Source organism: Capricornis sumatraensis, chromosome 5 (assembly GCF_032405125.1).
Source record: "Capricornis sumatraensis isolate serow.1 chromosome 5, serow.2, whole genome shotgun sequence".
Taxonomy (NCBI): domain Eukaryota; kingdom Metazoa; phylum Chordata; class Mammalia; order Artiodactyla; family Bovidae; genus Capricornis; species Capricornis sumatraensis.
This window is the reverse complement of record NC_091073.1, coordinates 39,339,878-39,363,743: the sequence shown is the minus strand read 5'-3', so window position 1 is coordinate 39,363,743 and position 23,866 is coordinate 39,339,878. Positions and strand designations below refer to the sequence as shown.

General features: G+C 38.5%; 1 pseudogene; it reads left to right on the top strand.

The window, feature by feature from the left end:
- Positions 1-22,323: 22,323 nt before the first annotated feature.
- On the top strand, positions 22,324-23,345 carry LOC138079686 (protein ILRUN pseudogene; annotated as a pseudogene).
- Positions 23,346-23,866: the final 521 nt, after the last annotated feature.

Here is a 23,866-nt window from a genome sequence, read left to right as displayed (position 1 = left end):
TTAGTTTCTTTAAGTAGATATATTCCTAAGTATTTGATTCTTTTCATTGCAATGATGAATGGAATTGTTTCCTTAATTTCTTTTTCTACTTTCTCATTATTAGTGTATAGGAATGCAAGGGATTTCTGTGTGTTGATTTTATATCCTTCAACTTTACTGTATTCATTGAACATAGGCAAAACACTCTCCGACATAAACCACAGCAGGATCCTCTATGATCCACCTCCCAGAATTCTGGAAATAAAAGCAAAAATAAACAAATGGGATCTAATTAAAATTAAAAGCTTCTGCACAACAAAGGAAAATATAAGCAAGGTGAAAAGACAGCCTTCAGAATGGGAGAAAATAATAGCAAATGAAGCAACTGACAAACAATTAATCTCAAAAATATACAAGCAACTTATGCAGCTCAATTCCAGAAAAATAAACGACCCAATCAAAAAATGGGCCAAAGAACTAAATAGACATTTCTCCAAAGAAGACATACGGATGGCTAACAAACACATTAAAAGATGGTCAACATCACTCATTATTAGAGAAATGCAAATCAAAACCACAATGAGGTACCACTTCACAGCAGTCAGAACGTCTGCGATCCAAAAATCTGCAAGCAATAAATGCTGGAGAGAGTGTGGAGAAAAGGGAACCCTCCTACACTGTTGGTGGGAATGCAAACTAGTACAGCCACTATGGAGAAGAGTGTGGAGATTCCTTAAAAAATTGCAAATAGACCTGCCTTCTGACCCAGCAATCCCACTCCTGGGCATACACACTGAGGAAACCAGAATTGAAAGAGACACATGTACCCCAATGTTCATTGCAGCACTATTTATAATAGCCAGGACATGGAAACAACCTAGATGTCCATCAGCAGATGAATGGATAAGAAATCTGTGGTGCTTATACAAAATGGAGTATTACTCAGCCATTTAAAGAATACATTTGAATCAGTTCTGATGAGATGGATGAAACTGGAGCCGATTATACAGAGTGAAGTAAGCCAGAAAGAAAAACACCAATACAGTATACTAACACATATATATGGAATTTAGAAAGATGCAATGATGACCCTGTATGCAAGACAGCAAAAAAGACACTGATGTGTATAGCGGACTTTTGGATTCAAAGGGAGAGGGAGAGAGTGGGATGATTTGGGAGAATGGCATTGAAACATGTATACTATCATGTAAGAATCGAATCACCAGTCTATGTCCAATGCAGGATACAGCATGCTTGGGGCTGGTGCATGGGGATGACCCAGAGAGATGTTATGGGGAGGTAGGTGGGAGGGGGGTTCATGTTTGGGAACGCATGTACACCAGTGGTGGATTCATGTCACTATTTGGCAAAACCAATACAGTATTGTAAAGTAAAATAAAGTACAAATTAAAAAAAAAAAAGTGAATCAACTTCACTGCCACGAAGATCTACTTCTTGAAGAGCAAAGGTGACACACACAGATATTAATCAAGGCATGTATATTGAAACAAAACAAACAAATGAAAAAAGCAAATATTTATAAAATTAGGGATTGAATACCTAATTTTTCATCAAGTTAGTGCTTGTTTTTTTCCATGGAATATGACCCTTTTTTAGTGATATTGGTATTATGGCTCTTTCACAGATCAGGATCTATTTCATAGAACTTTAGATGTTTGATAGGCTCTGGCATACATGAAATAAATTTCAGATAATAATAAAAATAATTCATACCAGTATCTGTCTATCTGTCTAGTCTTGATAACACTTTCATTTCCCAGCTGTCAAGGGCAAGATATTTGAGAAACACTGACAAATTTCCAAGGGAAAACTGGTTATGATTTTTACTACTTAAGTTTTTACCCAGTATCGCACAAATAAAGAAGGGCTCCCTTACACATACTACCAATATGTATCATAGTTAGTTCTAAATATCAAGCTGTAGTTTTACAACTTGAGGGAATGCCATAGTTTTTACTTATTTAAGGGTCATCTGGGGAAAAACATCAGGAAACTTGTAAACTTGTAAAAAATCAAGAAGCATCTTTTATTAATGAATATATATTTTATATTCTGTGTTATAAAGTTTCAACACAAAGTTTATTCTTATTGTAATAGTTCAAAGTTTCAACACTGAAATAGTCTGTTATTCACTACCTCTTTATTGTGAAGCTTTTTAAATGCTTGGAAATAGATTTTATTGACTCATGTATCATTCTTCTACTCAATTTTTCTTATCTTTTTAAAAGAATTTTTTTTAAGTTTTTAGGATGTATTTTAAGTTCCTACATACATAATCAACTACCTTTATACTTTTTCATTTAAATTCTCAGCTTTTAAAACTCAATTTATTAACATAAACTGTCCACCTACTTCTCAGCATTTTACCGTTAATAATTCCTGTTATAACATTGCTAAAACACTCACTGTTTGAAATGCTACTTTATATAATTCATAATTTTTGAGGTTGCAGTCTAATTCATGGTGCCAGCATCTGAATTATTCAGCCTTTCCCTGGACTCTTCACAGAAGGAACCATTAATACACATAGTTTTTTCATTTCCCATCTGTTCCCAGGTCTCAAATTTGGTCTCATTGGTTCAGAACCAGTTCTCACTGATGCTGGAGCTATTGATGTCAGAGCTATTGTGTTGCTCTAACCATAATCATGTAATATTTAGACAGTGTCTCACCAAGACCTAGGCTCCTCAGTGATAATCAAACTGCTAAGATATTTGATACCAACAAGAGTGATGGTCCAGGCCTCTTGTAATGGGGCTCTTGGGAAGAAGATCAAAGCTTTTCCTATTTCCAAAATTTTCAAGTAAAATAATCTGCTTTTGTATCCTAGAACTAGAGACATATCTTGAAAACTTGTCCTTTGTTTTAAGATGATCACTTTCCTTTCTTTTTGTCATTTGCTCTTATTAGAAGATAGCACTATTTTTCACTTCCAAACTCTTTAGAAATTCAATTCCAGGTACTTTATTTTCTCAGATTAGAAAAGTGAGTTAAATGACAGTTTGGACATATTTCAAAACGATGAGATTTTAAATAGAGATTTGTGAATCAGATTTATATCCTATAGATTACTTGGTTCAGAGAGGTTCATAGTAATTCTGAATATTAAAGGGTTCAGTTTTCATTGAAATAATATTCATAAATCTTACAGAAAAAATCAGATAATAAGAAGTTAGAGAATAAGGTGGATGTGAAGCAGTAGGAGGGGAAAGGAGAGAAGGAAAAGAAGGAAAAAGAGGGAAAGTAACCCTCTTTTTAGTTCATACTGAGAGTCCTTTTTATCCTTAAGCTTTATATATTGTGTAATACTAACATCCCTGAGACATTAGCCACTGTCTCCACTACTTTAAGGAAACATAAAGTTGGGAGTTAGGATGTGTTCAACACGACTAATTGGTAGTATCTATTTCACAGTTGGTTTCCAGTATTGGAAAAAAGTTCAGAACTTCATAGTCTATCATTTACTACATGAGTAAGCAGCTGGGAGCTATTCATCATGAATGTGACTGAAAGTGGAGGCAATTTAATACTTCCTTAAAGATTGCAGTGTGTATTTATGATTTTAAACCTATTGATTTTTTAAAAGTGTACCATCTTTCTTTGATTTTATATAGATTTGTCTTTAATTATCTTGTAGTTTATGTTCTGATATATCATTACTGTGAAATGCCACTGCTGATCTTGTTCTCAGTCTGAAATGACTTTGTCTACCCAGTCATTTCTTATTTCATTTATTTTTCTGGGATGGTGAAAATGACAAGTGCTAGCCAACTTCTATAGATTGATGGAAAGGAAAATTAAGAATGATTTGGACTGGCACTAAAAATAACTCACTAAATACTCAAAGTGTCAAAACACTATATTCATGTCCTCTGAAAATTTGTTTACTTTAAGGGATACATGCTTAACTTTTTTTTTTTTTAAAGAGTAGAGCTGTAGTTAGACAAATTGCCATAAAGGTTTACAGCTTCCTTTATGCATTAAAATAAACCTTGTCATTTAGGGAGAATGTAGTAACATAAAAAATAGTACAAACAACAATATGATTAAACCTCATATATTTAACCAGTAAGTGATATCACACATGTAACTCACTTCAGACTATTATTTTTTCTTCCCTCTTTACTTTATTTTACCTTCATTTTTGTTGTTATGAACAACCCTGAATCAAAAAACACACAAGTAAATAGCAATTGTATTCTCAATGAGCACAATATGGAAAAAGAAATCCATAGTCCTCCAAAGGATATGAAATGCTTTGATTACTATGAATGTCTCTTCCCTAATCACTTTCAGGCTTCTAGTATGAATGTACCCAAGAGTTTCAATTTCCCAAATATATCAGTTAAATTTTGTTCAGTATGGCACCACTCCAATACTTGTGGTTTAAATCAATAATTTTATTTTGGTGGGGGTGGTGGTAGTGGCGGTCCCAATTCTATGAGTTCACTGAAAAGTTCTAATTCAGATAGTCCAACTGATCACTGGTTAGTAGGCAGCTTGACTGGGTCACTGACGTCCCAAACCATGTCTGACAGCATATTCAGTGTCAGTTGAAGAATGAGGATGATTCAGGTAGTGTTTCTCATCGTGCAGGTGCTGCTTGCCTCACTCACAGAGTAGCTGGTTGTGGAGTTCCCGGGAGCAGTGAGATCAGGCATGCCTTGCTCAAAGCAGAAGCACTTTTTCCTTCGCTGTGTCACATTTCCATTAATCCAGTTAAGTCACAGGGCTAGAGATACAAGTCAATATGGGACAGGGATATGTAAGGGCAGAATGAAGGGGTGGGTTATTGTTATTTTTTTCAAATTCATTATTACACTCATTGGGAGATACAATTGCTATTTATTTAGTATTTAATAATTCTATTACAATTAAAATATTCCTAACATATGCTGGGCTCAAGAGAGACATTGGTAAAGATAAAAAATATGCAGTGGATAGCCTGGGAATTATAGGTTTTAGTATCTGTTGGAGAAGACTCTTGAGAGTCCCTTGGACTGCAAAGAGATCCAACCAATCCATTCTACAGGAGATCAGTCTTGGGATTTCTTTGGAAGGAATGATGCTAAAGCTGAAACTCCAGTACTCTGGCCACCTCATGCGAAGAGTTGACTCATTGGAAAAGATTCTGATGCTGGGAGGGATTGGGGGCAGGAGGAGAAGGGGACGACTCGACGGATGTGAATCTGAGTGAACTCCGGGAGTTGGTGATGGACACGGAGGCCTGGCGTGCTGCGATTCATGGGGTCGCAAACAGTCGGACACGACTGAGCAACTGAACTGAACTGAACTGAACCCCTTTCCCCTTTGGTAACTGTAAGTTTGTTTTCTATGTATATGGATCTATTTCTGTTTTAGAGGTCATCTTTATCATTATAAGATTGTACATATAAGCAATATCATATATTTGTCTTTCTCTGTCTGGTTTACCTCACTTATATGACTATCTCAAGGTCTAACTACATTGCTATATATGGCATTATTTCATTTTTCTATGGCTGAGTAATATTCCATTGTACTTATATATCCCATCTTGTTTTCCAGTTCATCTCTTGATGAGCATTTAGGTTGTTTGCATGTTTTGGCTATTGTAAATAGTGCTGCTGTGAACATTGGGTGCTATGTTGTTGTTCAGTCACAGAGTCATGACCAACTCTTTGCAACCCCATGGACTGCAGCACGCCAGGCTTCTGTGTCCTTCACCGTCTCCCGGAGCTTGCTCAGACTCATGTCCATTGTGTTGGTGATGTCATCCAACCATATCATTCTCTATTGTCCCCTTCTCCTCCTGCCTTCAATCTTTCCCAGCATCAGTATCTTTTCCAATGAGCTGGCTCTTCACATCAGGTGGCCAAAATATTGGAGCTTCAGCTTCAGCATTAGTCCTTCCAATGAATATTTAGGGTTGATTTCCTTTAGGATTGACTGATTTGATCTCCTTGCTGTCCAAGGGACTCCCAAGAGTCTTCTCCAACACCACAGTTCAAAAGCATCAATTCTTCAGCACTCAGCTGTCTTTATGGTCCAACTCTCAAAACTGTACAAGACTAATGGGAAAACCATGGCTTTGACTGTACAGAGCTTTATTGGCAAAGTGATGTCTTTGTTTTTAATATACTGTCTAGGTTGGTCATAGTTTTTCTTCCAAGGAGCAAGTGTCTTTTAATTTCATGGCTGCAGTTGCCATCTGCAGTGATTTTGGAGCCAAGAAAATAGTCTGTTACTCTTTCCATTGAAGTGATGGGACTGGATGCCATGATCTTAGTTTTTTGAAAGTTGAGTTTTGAACCAGCTTTTTCACTCTCTCCTTTCACCTCCATCAAGAGGCTTTTTTGTTCCTCTTTGATTTCTGCCATAAGGGTGGTGTCATCTGCATATCTGAGGTTATTGATATTTCTCCCAGAAATCTTGATTCCAGCTTGTGCTTTATCCAGCCCAGCATTTCACATGATGTACTCTGCAGTTAAGTTAAATAAGCAGGGTGACAATATACAGCATTGACATACTCTTTTCCCAATATTGAACCAGTCTGCTCTTCCATGTCTGGTTCTAACTGTTGCTTCTTACCTGCATACAGGTTTCACAAGAGGCAGGTAAGGTGGTCTGTTATTCTCATCTCTTTAATTATTTTCCACAGTTTGTTGTGATCCACAGAGTCAATGGCTTCATCTTTCATAATTTGAAATAGATCAGCTGGAATTCCATCACCTCCACTCACTGTGTTCACAGTGATGCTTTCTAGGGCCCACTTGATTTTGTATTCTGAGATGTCTGGCTCTATGTGAGTGATCACACCATTGTGGTTATCTGGGTCATGAAGATCTTTTTTGTATCAATTCAGTTCAGTTCAGTTCAGTCACTGAGTCATGTCCGACTCTTTGAAACCCCATGAATCGCAGCATGCCAGGCCTCCCTGTCCATCACCAAATCCCAGAGTTCAATCAAACTCACATCCATTGAGTTGATGATGCTGTCAAACTCACATCCATCGAGTTGGTGATGCCGTCCACCCATCCCATTCTCTGCCATCCCCTTTTCCTCCTGCCCCCAATCCCTCCCAGCATCAGAGTCTTTTCCAATGAGTCAACTCTTCGCATGAGGTGGCCAGAGTACTGGAGTTTCAGCTTTAGCATCATTCCTTCCAAAGAAATCCCAGGACTGATCTCCTTCAGAATGGACTGGTTGGATCTCCTTGCAGGCCAAGGGACTCTCAAGAGTCTTCTCCAGCACCACAGTTCAAAAGCATCAATTCTTCGGTGCCCAGATTTCGTCACAGTCCAACTCTCACATCCATACATGACCACTGGAAAAACCATAGCCTTGAATAGATGGACATTTGTTGGCAAAGTAATGTCTCTGCTTTTCAATACACTATCTAGGTTGGTCATAACTTTTCTCCCAAGAAGTAAGCATCTTTTAATTTCATGGCTGCAGTCACCATCTGCAGTGATTTTGGAGCCCCCCAAAATAAAGTCTGACACTGTTTCCACTGTTTCCCCATGTATTTCTCATGAAGTGATGGGACCAGATGCCATGATCTTCATTTTCTGGATGTTGAGCTTTAAGCCAACCTTTTCACTCTCCTCTTTCACTTTCATCAAGAGGCTTTTGAGTTCCTCTTCACTTTCTGCCATAAGGGTGGTGTCATCTGCATATCTGAGGTTATTGATATTTCTCCTGACAATCTTGATTCCAGCTTGTGTTTCTTCCAGCCCAGCGTTTCTCATGATGTACTCTGCATATAAGTTAAATAAGCAGAGTGACAATATGCAGCCTTGACGTACTCCTTTTCCTATTTGGAACCAGTCTGTTGTTCCATGCCCAATTCTATCTGTTTCTTCCTGACCTGCATATAGGTTTCTCAAGAGGTAAGTCAGGTGCTCTGGTATTCCCATCTCTTTCAGAATTTTCCACAGTTTATTGTGATTTGCACAGTCAACGGCTTTGGCATAGTCAATAAAGCAGAAATAGATGATTTTCTGGTACTCTCTTGCTTTTTCAATGATCCATCAGATGTTGGCAATTTGATCTCTGCTTCCTATGCCTTTTCTAAAACCAGCTTGAACATCTTTTTTGTATAGTTCTGTGTATTCTTGCCACCTCTTCTTAATATCTTCCTCTTCTGTTAGGTCCATATTGTTTCTCTCCTTTACTGTGCCCATCTTTGCATGAAATGTTCCCTTGGTATCTCTGATTTTCTTGAAGATATCTCTAGTCTTTCCCATTCTATTGTTTTCCTTTATTTCTTTGCATTTTTCACTTAGGAAGACTTTCTTATTTTTCCTTGCTATTTTTTGGAACTATGTGCATTCACATGCACATATCTTTCCTTTTCTCCTTTGCCTTTTGCTTCTCTTGTTTTCTCAGCTATTTGTAAGGTCTCTTTAGATAGCCATTTTGCCTTTTTAAATTTATTTCTGTTGTGAATGGTTTTGATCACCACCCCCTTTACAATGTTAGGAACCTCAGTCCATGGTTCTTCAGACACTCTATCAGATTTAATCCCTTGAGTCTATTTGTCACTTACACTGTATAATCATAAGGGATTTGATTTAGGTCATACCTGAATAGCCTAGTGGTTTTCCCTAATCTCTTCAATATAAGTCTGAATTTTGCAATAAGGAGTTTGTATCTGAGCCAGGGTTAGGTCCTGGTCTTATTTTTGCTGACCATTAGAACTTCTCCATCTTCAGCTGCAAAGGATATTATCAATGTGATTTTGATATTGACCATCTGGTGATGTCCATGTGTAGAGTCATCTCTTGTGTTGTTGGAAGAGGGTGTTTGCTGTGACCAGTGCAGTCTATTGACAGACCTCTGTTAGCCTTTGCCCTTCTTCATTTTGTACTCCAAGGCCATACTTGCCTATTACTCCAGGTATCTCTTTACCTCCTACTTTTGCATTCCAGTCGCCTATGATGAAAAGGACATCTTTTTTTGGTGTTAATTCTAGAAGGTCTTGTAGGTCATCATAGAACCATTCAACTTCACCTTTTGCATTAGTGGTTGGGAAATAGACTTGGATTGTTGTGACATTTGAATTTTTTGCCTTGAAAATGAGCAGAGATCATTCTGTCATTTTTGAGATTGCATCCAAGTACTGAATTTCAGTGTCTTTTGTTGACCATGATGGCTACGCCATTTCTTCCAAGGGATTTTTGCCCACAATAGTAGATATAATGGTCATCTGAATTAAATTCACCCATTCTAGTCCATTCTAGTTCACTGATTCCTAAAATGTCGATGCTAACTCTTGCCATCTCCTATTTGACCACTTGCAATTTACCTTGATTCATGAACCTAGCATTCTAGGTTCCTGTGTGATATTGTTCTTTACAGCATCAGATTGTACTTCCATCACCAATCACATCCACAGCTGGGTGTTGTTTCCTCTTTGGCTCAGCCTCTTCCTTCCTTCTGGAGCTATTTTTCCGCTCTTCTCCAGTAGCATATTGTGCACCTCCCACCCAGGGGAGTTCGTCTTTCTATGTCATAACTTTTTTGCCTTTTCATACTGTTCATGGGGTTGTCAAGGTATGAATGCTTAAGTGGCTTGCCATTCCCTTCGAAGTGGATCACATTTTGTGAGAAGTCTCCACCGTAATCCATCCATCTTGGGAAGCCCTAACACAGAATGGCTCATAGTTTCACTGAGTTAGACAAGGCTATGATCCATGTTATCTGTTGGTCAGTTTTCTGTGATTGTGGCTTTCCTTTTGTCTGTCCTCTGATGGATGAGAATAAGAGGCTTATGGAAGCTTCCTGGTGGGAGGGACTGGCTGTGGGAAAAACTGGGTTTTCTCTGTTGGGCAAGGCCATTCTTAGTCTATCTTTAATCCAGTTTCCTGCTGATGAATGGGGTTGTGTTCCCTCCTTGTAGTTTTGCTTGAGGCCTAACTATGGTAGGGGTAATGGTAACCTCCTTCAAAAGGACCTATGCCAGCACCCAACTACTGTAGTCAGTGCCCCTGACCCTGTGGGGGCACACCACTATTGACTGTAATCAAATCCTACTGGTACTGTAATCAAATCCTACTGGTCTTCCAAATCAAATTCCCTGAGGATTGGCAGTCCCTTTGCTGAATCCTGAGGTTGGGATATCTGTTGTGGGCCCTAGAATTTTTGCAACAGTGTGAGAACTGCTTTGGTATAATTGCTTCCAGTTTGTGGGTTGTCTGCTCAACAGCTCCATAGTGGAGCTTATGTCTACCTCCTCCAAAAGGACTTATGCCACAGGCCATGCTTCCCAGGCCTGCAGCCAGAGCCCCGTCCCAGCGGCATGCCACTGCTGACCCGTGCCTCTGCAGGAGACACTCACATTCTCAAAGGCAGGTTTGGTTCAGTCTCTTGTGGAAGTGACTGCTCCTTTTCCCTGGGTCCTGGTGTGCACAATGTTTTGTTTCCACCCTCCGAGTATCTCTGGCATGTCTGAAATTTGATTTTAAACATGATTGTGTCCCTCCTACAATCTTGTTGGGGTTTCTCCTTTGCTTTTGCATGTGGGTTTGTTTTTTTTTTTTTTGGTGGGATCTGACATTCTCCTGTCCATGGTTGTTCAGCAACCAGTTGTGATTTTGGTGTTCTCGCAGGAGAACATGAGTGCATGTCCTTCTACTACACCATATTAGAGTATCATTGGAGTGCATGCATCTTTTCAAATTAGAATTTTCTCCAGGTATATGCCCAGGAGTGAGACTGCAGGATCATATGGTAGCTCTACTTTCAGTTTTGTAAGAAGCTGCCATACTGTTCTCCACAGTGGCTTTACCAATTTGCATTCCCATCAACATTGCATGAGGGTTCCTTTTTTGCTACACCCTCTCCAGCATTTATTATTTATGGACATTTGACGATGGCCATTCTGACTGATGTGATGTGATACCTCATTGTAGTTTTAATTTGCATTTCCCTAATAATTAATGATTTTGAGCATTTTTCCATGCACTTGTGTGTCAATTTAGAATGATACAATAACTTCTAAGTACAAAATCATTTCATAAAATGTATGATGAGATGATTGTAAAAATTAAAAACTCTCAGAAAGAAGTAGCCAGGTAGTTTTGGAACATTTACAACTAGATAGGCAAAAACCATTGCTTAAAAGCACAAATATGTTTGTTAGTCTTATTTAGGGATGAAAGGGCTTCTCAGATGGTGCTTGTGGTAAGGATACCTGCCTGCCAATGTAGGAGGCGTAAGAGATGCAGGTTCAATCCCTGGGTTGGGAAAATCTCCTGGATAAGGGAATGGCAACCATTCCAGTATTCTTGCTTGGAGAATCTCACGGACAGAGAAGCCTGGCAGTCTATACGGTCCATAGCGTCCCACAGAGTTGGACACAACTGAAGTGACTTAGCACATAAGGGATGAAAGGAGAGTGAGAAATGAGAAGATCCAAAAGTCTTCATTAGATGTATGAGGAAACCAGGTTCTTTAAGATTTTTAATATTTGTACTGGCTGACCTCCTTACCCTTCCCCCAATAAATATATCCCCATAAAAATAAAGCTGAGATATACATGTGTATAGATTAACTTATGAAGCTAATATAAGAAAGATTATTTATTTATTTTAATATACTTTATCTTAGAACAAATATAGATGCCACAGGCATACTGCCTATGCCAAGATAGTAGAGCAGAATGTTTTTCTAGACATTTTATTGTGCTCTAGTTGTTGCATATGAGAGAATTTTCTATCCTTCCTGTATTAGTGAGGATGCTTATATTTGGACAGAACATCAACTTAAATTGGCTTAAACAAAAGAGATAATTTATTGATTTATTTAATTAGAAATTCAGAGAACAGCCTGGCTTTCACCATGTCTGTCTGTATCAAGATCCTAGGACTTGTTTTCTTTTCCTGTGGCTTGCTTTTCAGGCATGATTCCATTATATGTGTGCTGGCATAAATAGGCAGCAGTAGCTCCAGACTTATCTATAACAATGTACCAAACTCAGGGAAAGAAAGAAGCAAAATTTGGGGATGGAATCTGATTTGGTTTAGACTGGATAACCCAGCACCATCTGACCTAATCACTAAGACCAGAATAATAAAATGTGCTGATTAGCCACATGGTATGTTGCTCATGTCTGGAGATGAGGGGTGTTTCAAGCACCATTTGATCCATTAGAAATGAAAATGGGAAAGAGAACCAGAGTATTGTTACCAGAAAAGCCACAGAAATTGGTCAGGCAAATACACTAGGCTTTGTAAAAAATATAAAAACATGATATATATTCCAATTCATGGTTTACATTTATCTTGGTATTAAATGCCATAAGAGAAAAATAAACAATAGAAGAATGAAATAGTGTATCACTTATAGTGCATTTCCACTAGTATGAATAAAAAGCTAGTGTGGTGGGACTTGTACATATATATATTGAAAAAATAAATTTCAGTGAAATACAACTGTACATGAATATGAGGTATTTTTCAATCATATTATTTTTCTACTCTGTTGCTTCTATTTTAATAGGCTAGTCAGCACAGTATTACTTAAGGGCATGGCATGATACTTAATGGCTGCTAAAAACAATATTTCCTATTTTAATTACATGAATACTCTAATTCCCATCATAACAATATATTTTCATTTAAGAAGCTGACAACTCTTTCATTAGGAAACACAATTAATTAATTGAACTCTCATCTAATTATGTAAGTGTTCCTTTTGACACAAAAACTAAAGCTTCTATTTCAGAATATAGCTGAGAAATAGAAATCAAGAGGTCAAATATTAAAAATTTTGACATCTTACATGTATTGGATTTAATGATTTAACATCATTTAATATTGTACATTCTGGGGTATGCAATCATTAAGTCTTTCATGTGAGTATATTAAAAATAAAACACATCAAAATGAAAAAAATCTAGTGTATGTTAGTGTAGTAATACTTCGTAGTTACACTACTTTTTAATCTTAAAATCTAAATGTCTATGACTGTCATCTTTCTCCTGCTGCCAAAAAAATTCTCAGCCAATCTGCAATGTTAGGTAATAAGTAATTCCCAATTTCTTTTTTCTTGTGGGGGAGAGTCAATTTTGATGCAGATGTCTTTCATTCAATTTAAAATATGTGATATTTACAGAAATATTCTAATGTACTTTCTTTACTTAAAAAAAACTTAGAAAGTCTTAGATGATGAAAAACCATACTGACTTCTCTACAGAGGCCAATAAAATTGTTTATTTTCCCTACTTTTATACCTGTTCTATGTTTATTTTAAAATGTTAGGTACCAAACACACAATTTGAGTACTCAGCTACTCAAAATTTGTTGATGTCTCCAGCATTCTGTTATTGCTTTTAGTATTCTGAAATATTAAAAAAAAAATAATGTGCATATAATGCTTGCATAGCTCATTTATCAAAGATATATCGTGTTTACTTATCAAAGAGAAAAAGTAAAACACATTTTGGCATTTTGTCATATGCCAAAATAATTGCTTTTGGAAATATGCACGGAAGAGTAGAACTCTTTAATGATTTCATGATACGCCTTCTAAAAAAAGTAGACTGATATGATTTTCATATTCCTTGTCATGAAAGTAATAGGACACATGTGTATTTGGGTTATTTGAGTATTTGAATTACCACATGCAATATATTTATTTGGTTCTTTTCTAGGTATATGACTTTTTGTCTCATATAAAATCTCTCATACTCACACATTATGAGTATGATGAATGTTATCTCTTTTCTTATGTGTATGTATCTTAAATGTGTATTTCTCCTCTGATACAGATGTTCTTAAGTCTGTTTTTGTCCTGATACCAGATAAGTGAATCTGCTGCCATGAATACTATATAAAATGTATTGAAAACTTGTTTCTCCCACATACCATGTCAGAAAGTCTACATAATTCACGATTTCTGTCACAAAACTTAAAGATATGAATTACAATTTCTGTTTTACACATAAGGAAAGCAAGCTTCACAGAGGTCAAGCAACTTATCTAACTTAGATGTCTTACTAAATCCAGGAATTAAATAATAAGACATCTTTCCTCTTCTGGAAAACACATGCCTATTTTTAAAAAGAAAGATGTCAGATCAGTAAACTAAAAAAAAGAAAGAACAAACTAAATTTTAAGCAAACAGAAGGAAATAATTAAAAATATTAGAATGGGAACTAATGAAATAGAAATAGAGAAATAGTGCTCAGTAAAGCAACAAAACTGATTTATTTATTTATTTATTTATTTTTATCTTTCAGGTTCTTTTTTTTTTTTTTACTTTATTTTACTTTACAATACTGAATTGGTTTTGCCATACATCAGCATGAAACCGCAATGGGTGTACACGTGTTCCCAATCCTGAACTCCCCTCCCACCTCCCTCCCCATACCATCTATTGAGAAAACTTTACCTGGATTTACTAAGTGAAGATAATGAGGGAGCAAAACAGCAAGAGAGCAAGGGAGGAAACGGCTAAGCATTTATTTATTTATTTATTTTGTGATAAGTACTATAAATGCTTCTTTAGGCTAAGTATTTAAAGTCAGGAATGTAAGAGGGAAACCTATTACTAATATAGAAACAAAAAATGCTATGAAAATAAGGGGATAATATTCAGTTTAGTTCAGTTCAGTCGCTCAGTAGTGTTCAATTCGTTGTGACACCATGGACTGCAGCAGGCCAGTTTCCCCTGTCCATCACCAACTCCCGGAGCTTACTCAAGCTCATGTCCATGGAGCTGGTGATGCCATCCGACCATCTCATCCTCTGTTGTCCCCTTCTCTTCCTGTCTTCAGTCTTTCCCAGCCTTAGGGTTTTCTTCAATGAGTTGGTTCTTCACATAAGGTGGCCAAAACACTGGAGCTTCAGCTTCAGCATCAGTCCTTCCAATGAATATTCAGGACTGATTTCCCTTAGGATGGACTGGTTGGGTCCCCTTGCAGGCCAAGGGACTCTCAAGAGTCTTCTCCAACACCACAGTTCAAAAGCATCAATTCTTTGGCTCTCAGCCTTCTTTATGGGCCAACTCTCACATCCATACATGACAACTGGAAAAACCATAGCTTTGGCTAGACGGACCTTTGTTGGCAAAATAATGTCTCTGCTTTATAACATGCTGTCTAGGTTGGTCATAACTTTTCTTCCAAGGAGCAAGTGTCTTTTAATTTCATGGCTGCAGTCACCATCTGCAGTGATTTTTGAGCCCCGAAAAGTAAAGTCTGACACTCTTTCCATTGTTTGCCATCTATTTGCCATGAAGTGATGGGACTGGACGCCATGATCTTAGTTTCTGAATGTTGAGTTTTAAGCCACATTTTTCACTCTTCTCTTTCACTTTCATCAAGAGATTCATATTTCTTCTTCTGTTTCTGCCATAAGGGTAGTGTTGTCTGCATATCTGAGGTTATTGATATTTCTCCCGGCAATCTTGATTCCAGCTTGTGCTTCATCCAGCCCAGCATTTCTCATGATGTACTCTGAATGTGAGATAAATAAGCGGGTGACAATATACAGCCTTGACATACTCCTTTCTGGATTTGGAACCAGTCTGTTGTTCCATGTCCAGTTCTAACTGTCGCTTCTTAACCTGCATGAAGAGGTGGTCTGGTATTCCCATCTCTTTCAGAATTTTCCAGTTTGTTTTGATTTGCACAGTCAAAAGCTTTGGCATAGTCAATAAATCAGAAGTAGATGTTTTTCTGGAACTCTGTTGCTTTTTTGATGATCCAACAGATGTTGGCAATTTGATCTCTGGTTCCTCTGCCTTTTCTAAATCCAGCTTGAACATCTGGAAGTTCACAGTTCGCACACTATTGAAGCCTGGCTTGGAGAATTTTGATCATTTCTTTGCTAGTGTGTTAGATGAATGCAATTGTGCAGTAGTTTGAACATTCTTGGGCATTGCCCTTCTTTGGGAATGGAATAAAACCTGATGTTTTCCAGTCCTGTGGCCACTGCTGAGGTTTCCAAATTTGCTGGCATATTGAGTGCAGCGTTTTCACATCATCATCTTTTATTTATTTATTTATTTTAATTTTAATTTTTACTTCATTTTACTTTACAATACTGTATTGGTTTTGGCATACATTGACATGAATCTGCCACGGGTGTACATCATCATCTTTTAGAATTTGAAATAGCTCAACTGGAATTCCATCACCTCAACTAACTTTGTTGGTAGTGAAGCTTCCTAAGGCCCACTTGACTTCACATTCCAGGATGTCTGGCTGTAGGTGAGTGATCATACCATCATGGTTATCTGGGTTATGAAGATCTTTTTTGTATAGTTCTTCTGTGTGCTCTTGCCACCTCTTCTTAATATCTTCTGCTTCTGTTAAGTCCATACCATTTCTGTCCTTTACTGTGCCCATCTCTGCATGAAATGTTCCCTTGGTATCTCTAATTTTCTTGAGATTTCTAGTCTTTTCCATTCCATTGTTTTCCTCTATTTCTTTGCCCTGATCAGTAAGGAATGCTTTCTTATCTCTCCTTGCTATTCTTTGAAACTCTGCATTCAAATGGGTATATCTTTCCTTTTCTCCTTTGCCTTTAGCTTCCCTTCCTTTCTCAGATATGTTTAAGGCCTTCTCAGACATTTTGCCTTTTTGCACTTCTTTTTCTTGGGGATGGTCTTGATCACTGCCTCCTGTACAATGTCACGAACCTCCGTCCATAGTACTTCAGGCACTCTATCAGATCTAATTCCTTGAATCTATTTGTCACTTCCACTGTATAATCATAAGGTATTTGATTTAGGTTATACCTGAATGGTCTGGTGGTTTTCCCTACTTTCTTCAATTTAAGTCTGAATTTGGCAATAAGGAGTTCATGATTTGAGCCACAGTCAGCTCCTGGTCTTGTTTTTTGCTGACTGTATAGGGCTTCTCCATCGTTGGCTACAAAGCATATAGTCAATCTGATTTGGGTATCGACCATCTGGTGATGTCCATGTGTAGAGTCTTCTCTTGTGTTGTTGGAAGAGGGTGTTAAAGTATACTAAGAAGTTAGATAACTTAGATAAAATGGATATATTCTTAGTAAGACACAAACTGTAAAAACTGACAACCTGAAAGGTAATCTAATTAGATCTAACAAGTAAAGCAATTGAACTGATAATTTTAAAACTTCCAACAAAGAAAAGCTCAGGCATGGACAGCTACGTTAGTGAATTCTACCAAATGTTTATTGAAGAATTAATAACAAACCTTCTCAGACTTTTCCAAAAAGTAGAGGAGGGTCACTTTCCCATGGACTCTGAGAGATCCATATATAATCTATGCCAAAGTCAGAAAAAAAACCCAAAATTATAGTCAGTATGTTTTAGACATAAAAATCTTCAACACAATACTAGCAAATTAAATTTAGCAACATATAAAAAAGATTATACAACATGACAAAGTGAAGTTTCTCCTAGAAATGTAAGGTTTGGTTAGCATACGAAAGATAATGCAATGCACTATAGGACAAAAATCTGCATAATTCTCTAGATAGACTCAGAAACAAATTTTGACAAAATATATACTTCTAAATAAAAAAAAAGCATTCAACAAAATAGAAATAGAAATGAATTTCATTCTGATAAAATAATGTATGAGAAAACCACAGCTAGCAATGTGAGAAAGACTGAATATATTGCCCCTAAGATCAGGAATGGGACAAAAATGTGCTCTCCTGTCACTTCAGTACACAGCTGGATTTTCTAAGCAAGGCAATTAGACAAGAAAGAGAAAAATGGTCTAGATTGGAAAGGAAGAAGTAAAACTATTATAGAAATACAATGAGATCTATGTATGATCTCATATACAGAAACTCCTTAAAACCCATAAACATTTGTTAGAAGTTACATATGAGTTCAGTGGAGTTGCAAGATAAATATCAATGTATATATATAAAAAAAAAAGCAATTGTTTTTCTATATACTAGGCAATGGCAACCCACTCCAGTACTCTTGCCTGGAAAATCCCATGGATGGAGGAGCCTGATAGGCTGCAGTCCACAGGGTCGCACAGAGTCGAACACGACTGAAGCGACTTAGCAGCAGCAGCAGCAGCATAAATACTGAAGAAGGCGATGGCACCCCACTCCAGTATTCTTGCCTGGAAAATCCCATGGATGGAGGAGCCTGGTAGGCTGTAGTCCATGGGGTCTTGAAGAGTCGGACACGACTGAGCGACTTCCCTTTCACTTTTCACTTTCTTGCATTGGAGAAGGAAATGGCAACCCACTCCAGTGTTCTTGCCTGGAGAATCCCAGGGACGGTGGAGCCTGGTGGGCTGTTGTCTATGGGGTCGCACAGAGTCGGACACAACTGAAGCAACTTAGCAGCAGCAGCATAAATACAATGCTGAAATCAATTTTATCTGCAAAAAATGCTTGAAGTGCAGCTTCTAAGTAGTATGACAAGTAATTTTTTGGTTTTGTAAGAAACTAACTTACCCTTTCCAGTTGCATTCAATTTTACCAGCTTTATGTTTTGAATATCTATTACAGGCTAGGCTTATTTCAGACTATACTTTTAGGAGCTTGAAAAAAAGCAATGCACAAAACGTTTTTCGTGTAACACTCATTCTTATTGGAGGAGATACTTAACAAAATAAATAAGCAAATAAAATATATCAGATCTTAAAAAATGCAATGCAGATTTTTAAAAAAAGATGAGCAAGGAGCATAAGGACTGTGGGAGTCTGGAATACTTTTATTGTAGGGCAAGGAAGAGCTTTGGGAGAGAACATAGGTGGAAATTAATCTCATGTAGTATAAAGTTTGTAAGAGAAGGCAATGGCACCCAGCTCCAGTACTCTCGCCTGGAAAATCCCACGGATGGAGGAGCCTGGTGGGCTGTAGTCCATGGGGTTGCTAAAAGTCGAACACGACTAAGCAACTTCACTTTCACTTTTCACTTTCATGCATTGGAGAAGGAAATGGCAACCCACTCCAGTGTTCTTGCCTGGAGAATCCCAAGGACGGGGGAGCCTGGTGGGCTGCCGTCTATGGTGTCGCAGAGAGTCAGACATGACTGAAGTGACTTAGCAGCAGCAGCAGCAGTATAAAGTTTTAAATGTTCCTATTTCCTGATGCTTCAGTATCCCAGTGAACATTCGGTGAGCACCCTGCCCAGGTAACCAGGTGCAGCACTGTGATAAGAAGTTCCCCTTCTCATTCTCCCTGACTTTGACTTCCTGACATTTACATACGTCCATGAAATCCCCTCATGCCACTTCCTTGTATATTTCACTCTGCCCAACAATAAAGGCACTTGCCCATAGTCCTTACTGTCTCATGGCTCCTTGGAACCCGTGCCATATAGCTCCCTGCATAGCCTCCCCTTCCAGGACCTGTGGGTGTAATAAGTCTCTTTCACTCACATGGTCCTACCTAACAGATCATCTTAAAACCCATTTAAATTATAAAAAGTATTCCTTACAACACACCTAGGCTCTTTGAAAAAAATCAATTTCCAGATATTGCTTAACAAGTATAAGGTAAATTCCCCAGAAAGCTTAAGGAGCAGGGCTCTCTTGGCCACCAGGGCCTGAAGGCAGAGTGCCTGAAGCCCATGACATTTTTTAGGGACCCATAAAATTTTTACTATTTAATTTCTTCTAAAATCATGGAAAAATTAATATATCAGGTCTGATGTATCCTGGAAAGAAGCTGAGTGAGGTAGAGAGAAATTCAAATAGTTGAGAGATTACTGGGAGAGATCTTTAAGACTATATTTACACTTGAGTTTTTACCCTGAGAGAGATGAGAAACAATTAGAGAATTCTGAGCATAAATTAACATTTTAAAACAATTATTATTGCTGTGCTGTAGATAGTAGATTGCAAAGGCAAGTGTATTATTGAAGATGCAAAATCAAAGTGAAATCATTCCTTGGCAGAGATGACATAAAGTAGTTAATTACTGAATGCATTTATTAGTGTCCAACATCCAGAAATAGCAAGACTAAAATGACCAGATCATTAAAATAGTAATTAGCAATAGTTTATTGTGCACATAAAAACAGTTCCTGTACTGGAAACTCTCAAACCCTTGTGGGAATGAGGCTCAGAGGTATTGCTATAGGACAGCTTGTACGTGAAAAAACAGAGGCTGTTTATGCCGTACAGTGATAGGTGATGGCACTGGCACTCCCCTACTGACAGGGGATTGTTTAAATGTGGACACCACATGCCAGTTTAGGGGAACAGCGTAAGTTCTGTTTATGATTTTTAGGGGCATTTGCAAGAAGTCAGTATGTTTGGTTGGTTCTGTAATCTAAACTAAGTTATGCTTATGTGGCCTAATTGGTTTTGCCTGTTTATGGAATTTTCGTCTGGTCTCCATTTTGTACTTTAGCATAGTGAGAATTAAAAGGATTTGCAAATTGTTTTAGTCTGGAGTCATAAAAAGAACAAGAGTGTAAAGAGATGTACTTAGTTCTCCCACTAAAAGAAAGCTAAGTTCAAGCACTGTCTGATTTTAACTTCACCAGTAAAAGGCCAGAGGTCTTTAGCATCAGGTTCTTCTTCTATATTCAGACAAATAAATGCAGAAATATAAACTAAAAGTATGCTAATGATTGAATAGTGACAGTAACAACAAAAACTGTGGTCCTTTCTCTAATCAGAAGTCATTTTTGTATTTAATTAATAGTTGCCCATGATGGTGTTAGAAGCAGTATTAGTGCATATCAGATGTTATCAGCATTGATGTCCATGCCAGTGATTTTCAAACAGATGAACACTGTTGTCACTGCAGAGAGAATGGAATTGATGAGGAGAAGTGTAGCCCAGAGGGAGTAATCAGGGGACAAAGTGGTGATGGGAGAAAAGGATGGGGTGCCATGTGGAATGGAAAAGCAGAATTGCTCGGGGAAGCACACTGACTGAAACAGCCCACCCTGACCAGGCACCATAGTAACTATTTGCATGAGTTGTTTTATGACAGGAGGTTCTGGTAAGGAACACGGAACTAATAAGCCACCACCAACCAGAAGAGTTCGGGAAAGGTAAAGGAGACACCACATATCCCGCCACTTCCCAGAATCCTTCTCACTGGCATCCATCTTGGCTGAACAAGGCATGTATCACCAGGAAGGACTCTGAGTCAGAATGATTGGCTAAAGACAACCTGAAAACTAATTCCATCACCATAAAACTGGGAGCCATGTGGCAGAGTGGTTCTCCTGGGCTCCCTTACCCTACTACTCTCTGCCAGGGTGCCCTTTCCCAATAAAATCTCTTGCTTTGTCAGCACATGTGTCTCCTTGGACAATTAATTTCTGAGTGTTAGACAAGAGCCCACTTTGGGGCCATGGAAGGGGCGTGCAGCAGAATGTCTGGTAGTATCTGAACATTTTACTTAGGATGTGCTTGTTCCATTATAAGAACAGCCCACTATCAGCATTTATATTAGGTTTCATAGTGTTTCTTTGATCTAACTCATCGTCTTCCTCTCTTGTGGGAGAAAAAAAATATTTTCAATAGTATTTAAGTCAGATTTCCAAGGGAAAGAAAAAGACAGTAAACTCTCTAAAATGGACATTGAAATTATAGTTTCATTAGCAGAATACTAAATGAACTGAACCACAAACCAGACTCACTTTTCTGTAGATTAAAACACAATCAGAATGACTTCTGAAATTTACAGTTTGCTTGAGAGTTGTGGGATATCAAAATTGTTGCCAAGAGATTATGAATTTACATTGTTTTCTGGTTAATGATGGAAAACCTAGTGGAAAAAAAAATCCTCCAGGGGATGACATTCTTAAGCTTAACCCAGTCAGCAGGTCGAGAAACTTCTATCATCTTCCCGTAAATTGGTTTGTTTTCATTATAGCTTAAAGGAATTATTGGGGAAACACGTAGAAACAGTAATTAGTCAAAAAAGATAGAGATGCCCAATTAAATGTTTCATTTTTAAGAAGATATGTTTCATATAGAACAAGGAGCCCCAGGTGCTGATGATATAATGAGGGCACTGTACAATATTGAGGCATGCAGTCTCCGAAAGAGATAAAGACTCTAGCCACTTCTGACTTTTATACATATTTTTCCACTTGCTGGAGTTTGCTTTAGTTTCTGGCTTTTCTGTTGACCTGATTTAACTTAGTATTTAAATTTTATTTATTTATTCATTACTTGCTTCTTCCAATTTCCAAAAAAGGATTTCAGGTGAACTTAACTGGAAGGGCCTTCACAGAATGCTGGCATTGTTCCTATTTGTAATTCAGGAATCAGCCACACCTTTGTAGAAGATGGCCTTATCAGATCTCTGGAATTTTGCATTTTATACACGTTATTCAGACACGACTGAGCCAACTGACTGAGTCAGTGGCTGAGATATTCTCTCTGAGCATCTCCTTGTAGTTCTGATGTTTCATTTGGCCTCTTGGATTTACCCGTTCCACAGGAACACTTTCATTTGTTTGAATGCTCTCGCTCATGGTCACCTGACTCCAGTGGGCGTGGTGGGGGAGGAGGCGGGGTCAACGAAGGCAAAGGTACTGGGGGGTTGGGGGCGGGTTGCAGGGAAGCCAAGAACAAGAGAGCACACGGTTGGGCAAGTTTATTGGCACAAGGTGGTGAGAAGGAGGGCCTACCTCAAAGGAGGCAGGTCTCCAGGCTGGCCTGCAGCAGGCACCACCGACCAGGACGTACTCACCTATGAGTCCGAGTTTTTGCCGAGCTTCTGGCTCAACCGACCGGACTGGCTGCACCTTCTTCCTGGACACGACCAGTTGGAAGCTAGGAGCAGCAGTTATATGACCTTGAGAGACCAAACATCACTGCCCCCTTCTGCGTCCTTTGTTGAAGATGTCACCCTGGGAGAAGAGGAGTCCATACCTCTTGATGCTCAGTTTATAAAAACCTGGCAGATGGAGAATTCTCTGGCAGATGGAGAATTCTCCGGCAGAGGCCTGGCCTCCACGGGTTTGTCTTAAGTATGTCAGGGGAGATCAGATTGGATGTATGAACGTGGTGATGGTGACATCGCTGAAGTCCCGAGAGATTGCAGGATTCAGCGTCCGGTGTATGCCGGGAGCAGGGATGCGTCAGGACCGGCACTGATGAGCGCTGCTGCAGACTCTACCACGGAGGTGCCAGCCGAGTCCTCCGGATGGAGGTGGGTGGACTTTCAGGAGTGAGAAGCGTCACCTTTTGAAACACTGTGCGACCCGCAGCCACATCATAAGGGAGAGTGAAACTTCAATCTGTCTCGCCCCAGAACAAAAAGTCAGGTGAAAAGAATTTAAAAGACGCCGGGGATTCTGGTTGGAGTCCATCAACAAAAAACACGTGGGCTTCTGCACCTGACCAAACCCAGCAAGATGAGAAGAGACTCTCACAGAGCTCTGTAAATCTGTCCCCAGCCGACACACAAACAGCTTCTTAGTAAGGTAGGTAGAAGACGAGAAGGGGGAGGTGGTGGGCCTAGTATTTTGTGACACTCCTTCATGGCAAACTGAGAAGCCTAGAATGTTCCTTAAGATGGCTTAGCTCTCCTGCCAACAGCACAAAAACCTCCCTCCACCCCATCTCCATGTACTATGGATATTACTCCCTCCATCCACGTTTGTAGTTTACTACTGCCTCTCTGCTCTGGTTTGGGTGTTGAACGAACAAAGTTTACCTTTAGCGTTAAAAAAGAAGAAAAAAACAAGTCAAGAATTTCACCAGCCATTCTTCCAGTGTAAATGTGTACTAAGTGGTGAGCAACAACACTCCTTTGGAATTCATTCCTTTTTGTTTGTTTGTTTTTTGGTGTGGGGTGGGCCATTTTTTCTGAGGAAAAAAGATCAGTTATTTCTCCTAAATGTTGTTGAGCTTCCCCTTTACCTTGTTTGTGTGTCTTTTTGTTGATATCCTCACCCACAGTTTGGGATGGCTCAAAAGATATTTTATATTTTCATGTGT